Below are 14,080 nucleotides of genomic sequence, written 5' to 3'. Positions count from 1 at the left end.
TTCTGGTCAAGGACACATGCCTGAGTTGCAGGATCGATCCCCAGTAGGGGGCGTGCAGGAGGCAGCCAATCAATGATTCTCTGTCATCATTGCTGTTTCTCTCTCTCTCTCCCTCTCCCTTCCTCTCTGAAATCAATAAAAATATCTCTAAAAATTTTTTTGATCCTTCCAAAAGTACCATTGGACATTGGGTTAGACTCTCGATTCCAATAATTACAGGCTGTTGTTGTTCCTTGTGATTAAGCCCCTAGGATAAGGACTCTCTAGAAATGCCCTTAAATATTAAAGTTTTTCTAAGTCAAAGAATCCATTCTATGGCCATTGATGATTAAGGTTTACATAGGTATACACATTTTAACGTGACTCAAAACAACAAACCTTTTTATAACTTTGTGACCGGAGGTAGGCAAATATCAACAGGAGGAGAGCAAGGCATGGTCAGCTGAGAAGCGCGAGCTTGTTTGCTTCATCAGGAAGCTACAGCTTCACACCCCCAGGAATCACACCATTGTCCTTCCAAGGAAATTAACACCCCTCCCTTTCCCACTCCAGTACAGGATCTCGGGGGAGCGAGGGGGTGGCAGGGAAGAGAACAGGGGATGGTAAGGACATGCACAATAGAAGTCAAATGATGCAAGGGGGAGTTGTTGATAATAGAGGCCTGTCTGTCTAACCTGTGAAAGGGATCACTGGCTAGGGGGGTGGACCTATCAGAAGCCCACAAAATCTTGGGAAGCTGATTGGTTATTTGAAAAAGCTCCTGATTGTAATCCCAGGAAACGAAGAGTTCTCTTTTTCTCTCTCTGACCGGCACTTGCCCAGTTCAGTCCTGCCATTCATTTGTGTTCTCTCCCATTGGGGAACATGCGACCCACTTGATCCCGTTCACAGGTTAGACAGGAGTTACTGTGAAGGACCTTTCCTTTCTCTGTGCTGCCTCCCCTGTGCTCAAGCATAAGCTTAATAAAATTTGTCCAGAAATGTCTCTGGTGGGTCTTCTTAATTTCTATTTTGGGAAAACCAAGGACCCAAGCACCAATAACAATTAATAGCCAAATATTTAAGAAAACTAGAAAAATTCAGGATCCAGTCCAGTTTACACAGGTGAATAATAACTTTAAAGACAATTAACTAGAATCTAATATCCAAAACTGTGTATTATAGTTTCTATTGAAATTCGGTTTCTCTCCCTAAAATCACCATCATTTTTACCAAAGATTGCTGAATTAAAATTCATTTATTGCATATTGTGGAGGTGTTCTCTCTTTTCCATGTCCAGCACAGAAAAGGAACGGGTCTGGTTTCCTGAGTGGAGGAGCTGGGGATTAAGAAATAAAAGAAAGAAAGAGACCAGATAGAAAGATAGAAACAAAGCTGGGAGCCAGGTGGGACGCCATCCTCTCTGATGGAGGGACAGGACCCTGAGCCCACGCAGCACATTTATTTTATACCCCCAAATACCAGGAAGTATCACCAAAACTTAGGGTCAAAGGAGCTTATTTGCATTCTTGAATAGGCCCTAGCATTCCTGGTGCTTGACTGGATTTACTTATCTAAGCCTGCTCCCGACACCTGGGCAAAGGTAAGAAGTCAGTACTGATAACATGTCCAGCCTTCTTGGGGAACCATGTTCCCAGGGCGTGTCTCTGCCTATTGCCCTGAGTTCAGCTGACGATAATTAAATAAATGCCCATGTGGCCTTCCCAGGTGCTGTCTACAGCATATGTCTAGTTTCAATGAATTTGGCCTGATTATTTGATTTGTGTAAATACAACAAGAATAGCAACTGATCATATAGGCTCTCTTAAATCTGTTTTGATGGAATTTCATAAGAACTCTCCAGATTGAACTTTAATTAGACTTTTGAAGCTAAGAAGCTAAGCCATATAGTTGCCATCAGACTTTACCTGAAATACCCATAGATTTGAGTAATTTTCTCAGGTTTTGGGGGTTCCCAAAATTGCCTTGAGGTAGTTCTTTTGCCATCTCCCATAAAAGCAACCTTTGTTCTTTACCTGGAAAGACTTCTATGAATTACGTAAGCAAGATACCAAGCTGTTTTTCCCCCAAGGGGTTGTTACTGGTTTTCAAACTATGTCTTAATTTTTATTTTATTTTATTTTTTTAGCAAATTATTGTTTATTGACCAATTTATACATCAATACAAACTGACATGTTAAAAACAGCCCCTGCCCCATGAGACCTGGGGATGAGGAAGGCACCAGGGTCTGGACAAAGTATAAAAGTTATAAATAAGGGGCTTTTAAATCAGATCAGGAATGGCAACTGCCGGTGGCCTCAGACATGCAGAAGGGGACAGGCACGGGCCCGGCCACAGAATTCCCCACGCTCCTGCCCCCCAAAAAGCTGGGCTAGAAGTAGGAAAGGGCGGCCGTCTTCTCACAAACATTAGCTGGAGTATTGCTTCCTCCTTGTGAGGGACAGGCAGGTTAAGGATTACAAAGAACCCAGCCAGCCCAGAGGGTCTAGCCTGAGCCCTATTGGGGATGGCTGTGGCCGTATGCCAGTTGGGGCTGGGGGTACAGGTGGAAGTGTGTTTCCAACCCTGACTAGCATAGCTGCAGCCTGCCAGGGGTCCCCCCTCAGCTGTGAGAGTTCTTGGGCACAGGATTTCTCTGCAGATTGGCCATAGAGGTGGAGGTAGTAGAGAACAGGACTGAAATAGGCTTCATCTGTTCAGGTGCACTCAGGCTGCTCTGTCTTAATTCTTTAAAGCTTTCTGGTGACATCTAAGTCTTTGCATATGTTGCTCAAACATGACATTCCTGTCAAAGTCTTAGTTAATAAAACCAGTTTGCAATTGTGTCTTATTATGAAAAGAACAGATTCTTATTGAATTTATGCAAACAAACATAATTGTCGTGTAAAGAATGATACTTACTCATTAGGAGTTTCTAAATTCTGGAGGGATCAGAGAGAAACCAAGATGGAGGTATAGGTAAACACCTAAACTGCTGCCTCGCACAACAATATCAAAACCACAACTAAAAGACAAAATGGACATCATCCAGAACCACAGGAAAGCTGGCTGAGTGGAAATTCTACAACTAGAAGAAAAGAGGAAAGCACACTGAGACTCAGAGGAGCTGCAAAAGGCTGAGGTACAGAGACACACACGCGGAGAGGATGGGCAGCTGTGTGCACAGGTGTCTGAGTGCACGGCTGGCTTTCTAAAGTGGGAGGGAGACAAAAGCTCCCGACAGCGCTGAACTCCAGTTCCGGGCAAGTTTCTGGGAACCCCAACTCATTTGGGGAGAAACTGGACTGTGTGGCAGCGGGTGAAACTCGAGGGCGGCTTTCTCTCAGAGGTGCTTGCAGCGATTACTGAGGCAACACTGAGACCCAGGGGCCTCATAGGGAAGGGCTGATGGAAAGCCAAGCCTGTCTGCTCCGCCCTGAAACTCCACCGCATCCAAGCTGAGCACAGAGGCTTTTGAAATTTTGCAAGTCTTGTCTCATAAGAGTGTCTCCAGCACAGAAGTTCTCCCAGCATAGACACAGCTGATCCTCACAGCCAATTGGCCTGGAAGTCAATTCCCCCCAGTGATACCAACAATAATCAAGACTTAACTACAACAAGGCTGTACACACAGTCCACAAAGGGGTGCACCAAGAGTGTCCACCTCAGGTAACTGGGGAGGCTGAGCCACTGGGCCATATAGGACACCTACCACACAAAGCTACTCTACTAATTCAGGGAAGCAGTGAAAATGCGGAGACAAAGAAACAGATCACAAATGAAAGAAATGGAGGAAAGCAAAAGACTGGATATAAAGTTCAAAACCACAGTTATAAGGTTTTTCAAGAATTTCCTAGAAAAGGCCGATAAATTTAGCCAGACCCTCGAGGATATGAAAAAGGACCAACTAGAAATTAAACATACAGTGACTGAAATAAAAATATTATACAGAAACCTAACATCAGACTAGAGGAACGCAAGAACCAAGTCAAAGATTTTAAATACAAAGAAGCAAAAAACACTCAACCAAAAAACAAAAAGAAAAAAGAATCAAAAAATTTGAAGATAGTGTAAGGAGCCTCTGGGACAACTTCAAGTGTACCAACATCAGAATTATGGGGGTGCCAGAAGAAGAGAGAGCAAGATACTAAAAAACTATTTGAAGAAATAATGACAGAAAACTTCCTCCACCTGGTGAAAGAAATAGACTTACAAGTCCAGGAAGTGCACAGAACCCTAAACAAAAGGAATCCAAAGAGGACCACACCAAGACACATCATAATTAAAATGCCAACAGCAAAAGACAAAGAGAGAATATTAAAAGCAGCATGAGAAAAACAGTTAATTACCTATAAGGGAGCACCCATACGGCTGTCAGCTGATGTCTCAACAGAAACTATTCAGGCCAGGTGGGAGTGGCCAGAAATATTCAAAGTGATGAATAGCAAGAACCTACAACCAAGATTACTCTACCCAGCAAAGCTATCATTCAGAATTGAAGGTCAGATAAAGAGCTTCACAGATAAGAAAAAGCTAAAGGAGTTCATCACCACCACACCAGGATTACATAAAATGCTGAAGGGTATTCTTTAATAAGAGGAAGAAGAAGAAAAAGGTAAAGATAAAAATTATGAACAAATACATGTCAATCAACAAGTGAATATAAAAATCAAGTGAATAAAAAATCTGATGAACAGAATAAACTGGTGAATATAATAGAATCAGGGGCATATAAAGGGAGTGGACTGACAATTCTTGGGGGAAAAGGGGTGTCGGGGGTGTGGGAAGAGACTGGACAAAAAGCGTACACCTATGGATGAGGACAGTAGGGGGGAGGTAAGGGCAGAGGGTGGGGTGGGAACTGGGTGGAGGGGAGCTATGGGGGGAGAAAAGAGGAACAATTGTAATAATTTGAACAATGAAGATTTATTAAATTAAACAAAAATAAATAAATAAATAAATTCTGGAGGGATCAGCTATGGAGAAAATTGTAAATGTTTCAGTACTATAATTTTTGTTTGCAATATTACTGATTTTAAAACTTTTTTGTTTTTCAAATATAAGGAAACATTTTCCTTAGAGCAACTGCTATCATTCAGAATTGAAGGGCAGATAAAGAGCTTCACAGATAAGAAAAAGCTAAGTTAGCAATTGCTCTAAGAAAAATAAGTTTCCTTATATCTGAAAAGCAAAGTTTTAAAATCAGTAATATTGCAAACAAAAATTATAGTTCCCTCAGTTCATTCAGTCCCATATAATCAATTCTTGTTTATCTCTTTTTTGTTGTTTATTTTTGTTTTTAAATATATTTTTTTTATTTCAGAGAGGAAGGGAGAGAGAGAGAGAAACATCAATGATGAAAGAGAATCATTGATTGGCTGCCTTCTGCCACCCCACACTGAGGAATGAGCCCACAACCCAGGCATGTGCCCTGACCAGGAATCAAACCATGACCTCCTGGTTCATAGGTCGATGCTCAACCACTGAGCCACACCAGCCAGGCAATTCTTGTTTATCTCAATCATTTGCCAGCATTTTTATGAATCCTGTTATTCCTTAAAGTTCTGCAAATCCTCATCCAGTTTAAAAGTATGGTTTGAACATTTATTCTCAGAAACCTATCCATTTTCTCCATGGATCTTTCTGAAGACAAAAACATATTTGTAGAAGCATCAGAGTCAAACAATGACTATAAGTGACAAAGCTCAAAAAGACACAGATCTGATTATCATGAAATTGACAAGAAAATTTGCCTTTTTCTGTAACAACATTTTAAGTTAACAATTAGAACTACAAATAAACATATATCAGAACTTTGTAGACTCTTGGAGTTTTTATATGATCTCTAGAACATTCTCTTTAGTAATAATATATGTATACAAATACAACATAATTATTATTTCTTAAATTGATAAAGCTTCCCATGCAATTTAAGCATATCAAATAGGCCCAATTAGTTTAAAATTTCTCTTTTATAAAGAGAGTACAAGTCTTTGAGGGACTTCAGGGGCCCATTTTCAGCTTAAGAAAAATTATCATTTTAAAGTTTGAATCCTTGAAAAATTGTCAAACATACTTGACCAAAAAGATCATATATCATTATAAAACAATATAAAATTATTTATACCCTAAGTGGCAATAAAAAGTATCAAACATAAATACAGGTTAGCAAAACTTTAGTTCTTAAGATTGAGAAAATTGTTTTCTTAAGTAATTAAGGACGTGATTAAATTAAGAAAAAAGAATCCTTGCTTTCTTGGAAGGACACCTTTCATAATATTTTATCTGGAGTAGAACAAACATAGTAAAAACTTTCTCCTTTTAACAAAGTGAAAAAGAACCGAACTCTGGTTTTGCACCAGCATACTTTTTTTTTTTTTTTTTAAGTAGGAATAAGTCTTTATTCATTCATTTTATTTTCCCAGGGAAAAGAGGGGAAGGGGAAAAGTCAGCATGTGTTTTACAAAATGATAGAAAGTGGAAGTACCCGGCACAGCAAAATCAACCATCAAATAAATAGTCCCCAGTGATGGAGGTCACCAAAGCCCAAGGACGCTCAGTCCCCAGCAGTTTAGAAATGAGGAGAAGGAATCAGGGAAAGAACAGACAGGTACATGCTTTCCTACCCTCCCTCCCTCCCACCCCATAAATTCAAGATTTCACACAAAGCTTTTGTTTCTAGCTGTAAACATGGAGTTACATTTATCCATCTCCTATTAAACAATCTTGTGGCTACTTTGACATAAGTTTTTGCACCTGCATAAAAGTTCCTGAGTGACTTAGATATACATTCATCTCTCCTTTTTTGGTTTCCCAACCCCCCCCTCATTGCTTCTCTCTACCCTAGGATTAGAGGTTAAAACATAGCAATCTGAGTGGCTGACATGAATCACATATCAAGGAATGGTCTTCACTCAGGATACTGGGAAGAAGGGATGGAGTATTCTTAACTTCTTCAGGATTTTTGCACAAATCATTTAAGAGATGGCGTGACACCCCACACATTAAATGTGTATGCATTTAGGTATATGGGCTTTTTGGGGTGCAGATAGAAGAGGGTAGGAGTCAAGTTTTAAGGACAGAAGATCTGGTCCAAAATGGGAAATAGGGTAAGAGAACACAAAAGAACAAATGGTTCAAGACCCCCACTTCAAGAAGAGGTGTTCCCAAGCTTATGTTTCAGATCCTTTTTGCCTGGTAAAGAACCTTTTGTCAAAGATGCTTTGGCTATTTTTCTCAATACAAAAAAGACGTTTGTAAACAATAAAACCCCAAATGAACATGGAGAAAGACCAACACATTTACACAAAGTAGGCCACCTAGCAATCCCAAATCAGCTACTGTGAAGTCCTACAAAGCCCAGAAAAATACAATAATGGGTGCTGTATTTCATCAAATGCTTTTTCTGCATCTGTAATTTTTATCCTTCATTTTGTTAATGTGATATAATTGATTTGCTAACATTGCACCAGCCTTGCATCCCTGGGGTAAATCCCACTTGGTCATGGTGTGTGATCTTTTTAATGTATTGTTGGCTCAGATTTGCTAATATTTTGTTGAGAATTTTAGCATCTATGTTCATCAGGCCTGTAATTTTCTTTCTTGGCAGTGTCTTTATCTAGTTTTGGAATTGGGATAATGCTGACCTCTTAACAAGAGCTTGGAAGCCTTTCCTCTTGAATTGTTTGGAATAGTTTGAGGAGGACAGGTATTAGCTCTTTGAATGTTTGCTAAAACTCCCGTGAAGCCATCCAGTCAAGGACTTTTGTTTTCTGGGAATTTGTGTGTGTGTGTGTGTGTGTGTGTGTGTGTGTGTGTGTGTGTGTGTGTGTGTGTGTTTTAAATATATTTTATTGATTTTTTACAGAGAGGAAGGAAGAGGGATAGAGAGTTAGAAACATTGGACAAGAGAGAAACATCCATCAGCTGCCTCCTGCATACCCTCTACTGCGGTTGGGCCTGCTACCAAGGTACATGCCCTTGACTGGAATCGAACCTGGGACCCTTCAGTCCACAGGCCGACGCTCTATCCACTGAGCCAAACTGGTTAGGGATGTGTGTGTTTTAAAATATATTTTAACTGATTTCAGAGAGGAAGGGACAGGGAAAGAGAGACAGAAATATCAATGATGAGAAAGAATCATTGATTGGCTTCTTCCTGCACTCCCCCTACTGGGGATGAAGCCCACAACTCAGGCTAGTGCTCTGATCAGGAATCTAACTGTGACCTCTTGCTTCATAGGTCAATGTTCAAACACTGAGCAATGCCAGGTGGGCTGCTGGGAGTTTATTATTATTATTATTATTACTGCTTCTATTTACTTAGTTGTTATTGGTCTATTCATGTTTTCTGATTCAAGTTAATTTCTGATTAACTCTTGGAAGATTGTATGTTTCCAGGAATTTTTCCATTTCTCCCAGGTTGTCCAATTTGTTAGCATATAGTTGTTCATAGTATTTTCTTACAATTCTTTGTATTTCTATGGTGTCAGTTGTCACTTCACCTTCTTCATTTCTGATTTTATTTATTTGGGTCCTCTCTCTGCTTCTTGGTGAGTCTGGTTAAAGGTTCATCAATCTTGTTTAGCCTTTCAAAGAACCAGCTGGTTGTTTCATTTATCTTTTGTATTGTTTTTTAGTCTCTATGTCATTTATTTCTGCTCTGCTCTTTATTATTTCCTTCCTTATTCTGGTCTTTTCTTGTTTTTCTCTTTCTAATTCTTTTAGTTGTAGGGTTAGATAGTTTATTAGAGATATTTCTGGTTTCTTGAGGTAGCCCTGGATCCTCTTTTTCTGTGCCCCATAGATTTTAGGGTTTTGTGTGTTCATTTTTGTTTGTTTCCAGGAAGTTTTTTATTTCTTCTTTCATTTCATTGTAACTCATTCATTGTTTAATAACATGCTATTTAACCTCCATGTGTTTGAATATTTTTGAGTGTTTTTATTATAGTTGATTTCTAGTTTACACTACTATGGTCATGAAGATGCTTGATATGATTTCAATCTTCTTGAACTTGTTGAAACTTGTTTTGTGTCCCAACATGTGATCTATCTTTGAGAATGCCCAATGTGCACTTAAGAGGAATGTATATTCTGCAGCTTTTGGATGAAATGTTCTGTAAATGTCAATTAAATTTGTATGATCTTGCATGTCATTTAAGGTTAGTGTTTCCTTGTTGAGTTGTTGTTGTTGTTCCTGAAAGATCTATCCAGTGATGGCAGTTGTTGAGGTTTTTTTTCCCCTAAAAAAGTCTCCTACTGTGACTGTATTACTGTCAATCTCTTCCTTAAATTCCTCCAAGAGCACTGTTATATATTTAGGTGCTCCTATATTGGGTGCATATATGTTTACCAGGGTTATATCCTCTTGTTGGATTGATTCCTTTGGTAATATGAACTAGTCTTCTTTGTCTCTTGTATAACCTTTGCTTGGAAATCTATTTTGTCAGATATAAGTATTTGCATAAAAAAATTTTTTTCCTTCCCTTCTCTTTCATCTTGTTTGACTCTTTAGTTCTAAGCTGAGTGTCATGTAGGCAGCTTATATTTGGGTCATGTTTTATTTTATTTTTTGAGAGAGTGGAAGGGAGGAGGAAAAACAGAGAAAGAGAAACATCCACATTGATTGGTTGCCTCCCGCATGTGCCCTGGCCAAAGCTAGGGGTTGAGCCTGCAACCAAGGTATGTACTCTTGACCAGAATCAAACCCAGGACCCTTCAGTCCGAGGGCCAATGCTCTACCCCTCAGCCAAAACAGCTAGGGCAAGGTCATGTTTTCTTATCCATTCAGATACCCTTTGTGTCTCCACCTGTTATTGATGGAAATGGAGTTCTTGCAATGTCGTAATGAAGGGAATTTCCTGAGATTTCCACGAGAGGATAAGTCATCTTTATTTTGATGGAATTAAATCCCTAGGTGCCCAATATCGCATTTCCTTCAGTCACAACAAGGAAAAAGTCCACTATTGTCTTCAGCAGGGCATGAATCAAGGCCACCGCCTAGAATTTCCACTCCATATTAATGTCAGGTCCAGTCCAGCATCCTGTGTATGGAGTCCGCGTGGGCCTGGGCCAAGTGACTGTTTTAGGCCACATGACTGTGATGAGAGGACCGGTAAGTACAGGTAATGAGACAAGAGAAGCAAACAGGCTGGAGTGACGCAAGAGAGAAAACTATCTGGGGATTATAACCTTCCAAGATCTCGGGCGTTTGCAGTGCTCCACCCTCCTGGCCAATGATCTTTTTCCCAGATTAGCACCTTCCCTACGTCAGTCCGACTTCACTGCACATGTGCCTTTCTCCCCCTTTGTTCAATCCCAGCCCCCAGTGATCTGCAGGGAATGGACCAGTGGTTCTCTGGGGACTGTGAAGTTGTAGCTTCCTGATGAAGCTGCCCAGATGCCTGTGCTTATGTCTGTCCTCCCCTCTGCTTTCTTCCTATTATTAATATTAATAAGTAGCTAATTATGATAACAGAAGTATTAAGGGTACTGATGTCTGCAATTTTAGTTGATTATAAAAAATAAGATAGATAGATGAATGGATAGAGGGATGGATAGAGAAACATGCAATAAAGCAAATTTTATTGATTTCAGAGAGGAAGGGAGAGGGAGAGCTAGAAAGATCAATGATGAAAGAGAAGCATTGATTGGCTGCCTCCTACACTGCATGTCCCCGCTAGGGATCAAGTCTGAAACCCAGGCATGTGCCCTGACTGGGAATTGAACCATGACCTCCTGGTTCATAGGTCGACACTCAACCACTGAGCCACACTGGCTGGGGAGAAAGGGGGCAGTTTTAAAAGCAGGAGTGGCTAAACTCTCCCGTGTCCTATCTCTGTTCCCAACCTACTTAAAAATTGTCAAGGGCAAATTTTAAAAATCTCAGGACTTATCTATATTTATTAGTAATTCTGTTGATGTTTCTATCTCTGTTGTTGATATCTGCATGTTTTATGTATGGTGTTATGTTTTCTACATCTGGGTGGTTTGGGGATTTGTAACAGCATAGAAAAACATTACCCTTTCTCCTTTCTGTCCATCCATTCCTTCCTTAGTTATTTAAACCCTTAGGGTATCAGATTCTGACCAGCATCAAACTGTTTCAGGTTTGTTGACCACAGAAACAGAGTTTCTGTCAAGCTAAAGATAATACCTTGACTCAGGTGTTTTAGCCCTAGGCCCATGAAAGGGGACAACACTCTCACGAAACCAGAAAGAAAAATTCCATGGCTGTGATACAATGATCAAACTACTCCCTACTCAAGACTCCAGCTCCTTTAGCCACCATCCTATATAACAAAAGTGTAATATGCAAATCAACCCAACTGTGGAATGACTGGTCGGCTGGGGGGAGGGTGGCGGGGACCTGCGAGCATGCGGCTCCAGGCCAGTTAAGGCGTGTGCCAGCGGGCAGAGGGAGGGTACGGCAATGGGGGGTGGGGGGGTCCAGTGGCGACCAGTGGCAGCGGAGAGGCGATGGAGGGGGAGGCAGTCGCTCACCAGCCATTGCCATCCCTTGATTGCCCACCTGGTCGCCTCCACAGAGGGAAGCCAGACTGCAACTTAGGCCCTCTCCCCGCAGGGAGCCATCAGTTAGACATCCCCTGAGGGCTCCCAGACTGCAAGAGGGTGCAGGCCGGGCTGAAGAACAACCCCCAACCCGGTGCACGAATTTTCATGCACCAGGCCTCTAGTTATCAGTGATTTTCCCCCTATATAGCCCATCTCCTGAAAGCCATTGGGAGAACTGGCTTACCTGGGACACCAGGCTTGGTGCCATTTCTTCAACTAATAAAGCCTTACTTTCTTGGCTGCAAACTCCTGTTCTCATTTTATTGGGCTTTGATGCGTGCAGGCAAATGAACCCCTTCCAGTCCAATAACAGATTTACACTGAGTGGCCAGATTATGATGATCTCTGAACGCATAATAATCTGGCCACTCAGTGTGTGTGTGTGTGTGTGTGTGTGTGTGTGTGTGTGTGTATTAGAGGCCCGGTGCACGAAATTCGTGCACGGGGGGGGGGGGTGTCCCTCAGCCCCGCCTGCACCCTCTCCAATCTGGGACCCCTCAAGGGATGTCCGACTGCCCATAGGATCGGGCCTAAATGGGCAGTCGGACATCCCTCTCACAATCTAGGACTGCTGGCTCCCAACTGTTCACCTGCCTGCCTTCCTGATTGCCCCTAACTGCTTCTGCCTGCCAGCCTTATCACCCCCTAACCACTCCCCTGCCAGCCTGATTGATGCCTAACTACTCCCCTGCCATCCTGATGGCCCTTAACTGCCCTCCCCTGCAGGCCTGGTCACCCCTAACTGCCCTCCACTGCAGGCCTGGTTCCCCCCAACTGCTCTCCCCTGCAGGCCTGGTTCCCCCCAACTGCTCTCCCCTGCAGGCCTGGGTCCCCCACAACTTCCCTTCCCTGCAGGCTCGGTCGCCCCCAACTTCCCTCCTCTGCCGGCCTGGTCACCCCTAACTGCCCTCCCCTGCAGGCTTGATCACCCCCAACTTCCCTCCCTTGCAGGCCTGGTCCCTCCTAACTGCCCGTTCCTGCTGGCCCGATTGCCCCTAACTGCCCTCCCCTGCAGGCTTGATCACCCCCAACTTCCCTCCCTTGCAGGCCTGGTCTCTCCCAACTGCCCTCCCCTGCTGGCCATCTTGTGGTGGCCATCTTGTGTCCACATGGGGGCAGCCATCTTTGACCACATGGGGACAGCCATCTTGTGTGTTGGGAGTGATGGGAAATTTGCATATTACTCTTTTATTAGATAGGATAGAGGCCTGGTGCACTGGTGGGTCCTGGCTGGTTTGCCCTGAAGGGTGTCCCGGATCAGGGTGGGGTTCCCTTGGGGCGTGGGGCGACCTGGGCGAGGGGCCTGTGGTGGTTTGCAGGCCGGCCACACCCCCTGGTGACCCAAGGGGAGGCCCTGGTATCTGGAACTTATTTATCTTCTATAATTGAAACTTTGTAGCCTTGAGCGGAGGCCAGGGTGGGCAGGAAGCTTGGCTTCCTCCATTGCCGGGGGCAACCCAAGCCTCCTGCTTGCTCCAGCTCCGTGGCCGCCGCCATATTTGTTGGGTTAATTTGCATACTCTATCGTGATTGGCTGGTGGGCGTGGCTTGTGGAGGTACAGTCAATTTGCATGTTTCTCTTTTATTAGATAGATATATATATATATTAGAGGCCTGGTACATGAATTCATGCATGGTGGGGTCCGGCCAGCCTAGGCAGGGGGAACGGACATGGGCGGTTGGCTGGCCTGCCTGCTGGTCGAACTCCTGGTCGAGGGGACAATTTGCATATTAGCCTTTTATTATATAGGATATATATACACTGAGTGGCCAGATTATTATGTGTTCAGAGATCATAATAATCTGGCCACTCTGTGTATAATGAGCCACTCCAAGATGTGCCTCACCCCTGGATCCGGGTGAAGCTGGATCCTGGGTCCGGGTGAGGCCGTGTGCCTCTGGATCCGGTGAGGCTGGGTCCCGGGCCCGGGTGAGGCCATGCACCCCTGGGTCTGGGAGAGGCCATGCGCCCCTGGGTCCGGGTGAGGCCACGCGCCCCTGGGTCTGGGTGAAGCTGGGTCCCGGGTCCGGGTGAGGCTGTGTGCCCCTGGATCCGGGTGAGGCTGGGTCCCGGGTCCGGGTGAGGCCGCGCACACCTGGTTCCGGGTGAGGCCACGCCGCCTTGGGTCCGGGTGAAGCTGGATCCCGGGTCCGGGTGAGGCCATGTGCCCCTGGATCCGGGTGAGGCTGGGTCCCGGGTCCGGGTGAGGCCGCGCGCACCTGGGTCCGGGTGAGGCCACGCGCCCCTGGGTCTGGGAGAGGCCACGCGCCCCTGGGTCCGGGTGTGGCCACGCGCCCCTGGGTCCGGGTGAGGCCACGCGCCCCTGGGTCTGGGTGAAGCTGGATCCTGGGTCCGGGTGAGGCCGCGTGCCCCTGAGTCCAGGTGAAGCCGTGCCCCTGGGTCCGGCTGAGACCAAACCAGAGGGAGTCGGACCTGCATTACCACCATTTGTCCACCATCCAGAGCTGAGGGGTCAGTGCCGACATGTACACAAGGAACTGGTGGACATTGATATTGGGTCTCAA

The sequence above is a fragment of the Eptesicus fuscus genome, chromosome 6, assembly GCF_027574615.1.
Source record: "Eptesicus fuscus isolate TK198812 chromosome 6, DD_ASM_mEF_20220401, whole genome shotgun sequence".
Taxonomy (NCBI): domain Eukaryota; kingdom Metazoa; phylum Chordata; class Mammalia; order Chiroptera; family Vespertilionidae; genus Eptesicus; species Eptesicus fuscus.
Note: the sequence above shows the minus strand (reverse complement) of the source record.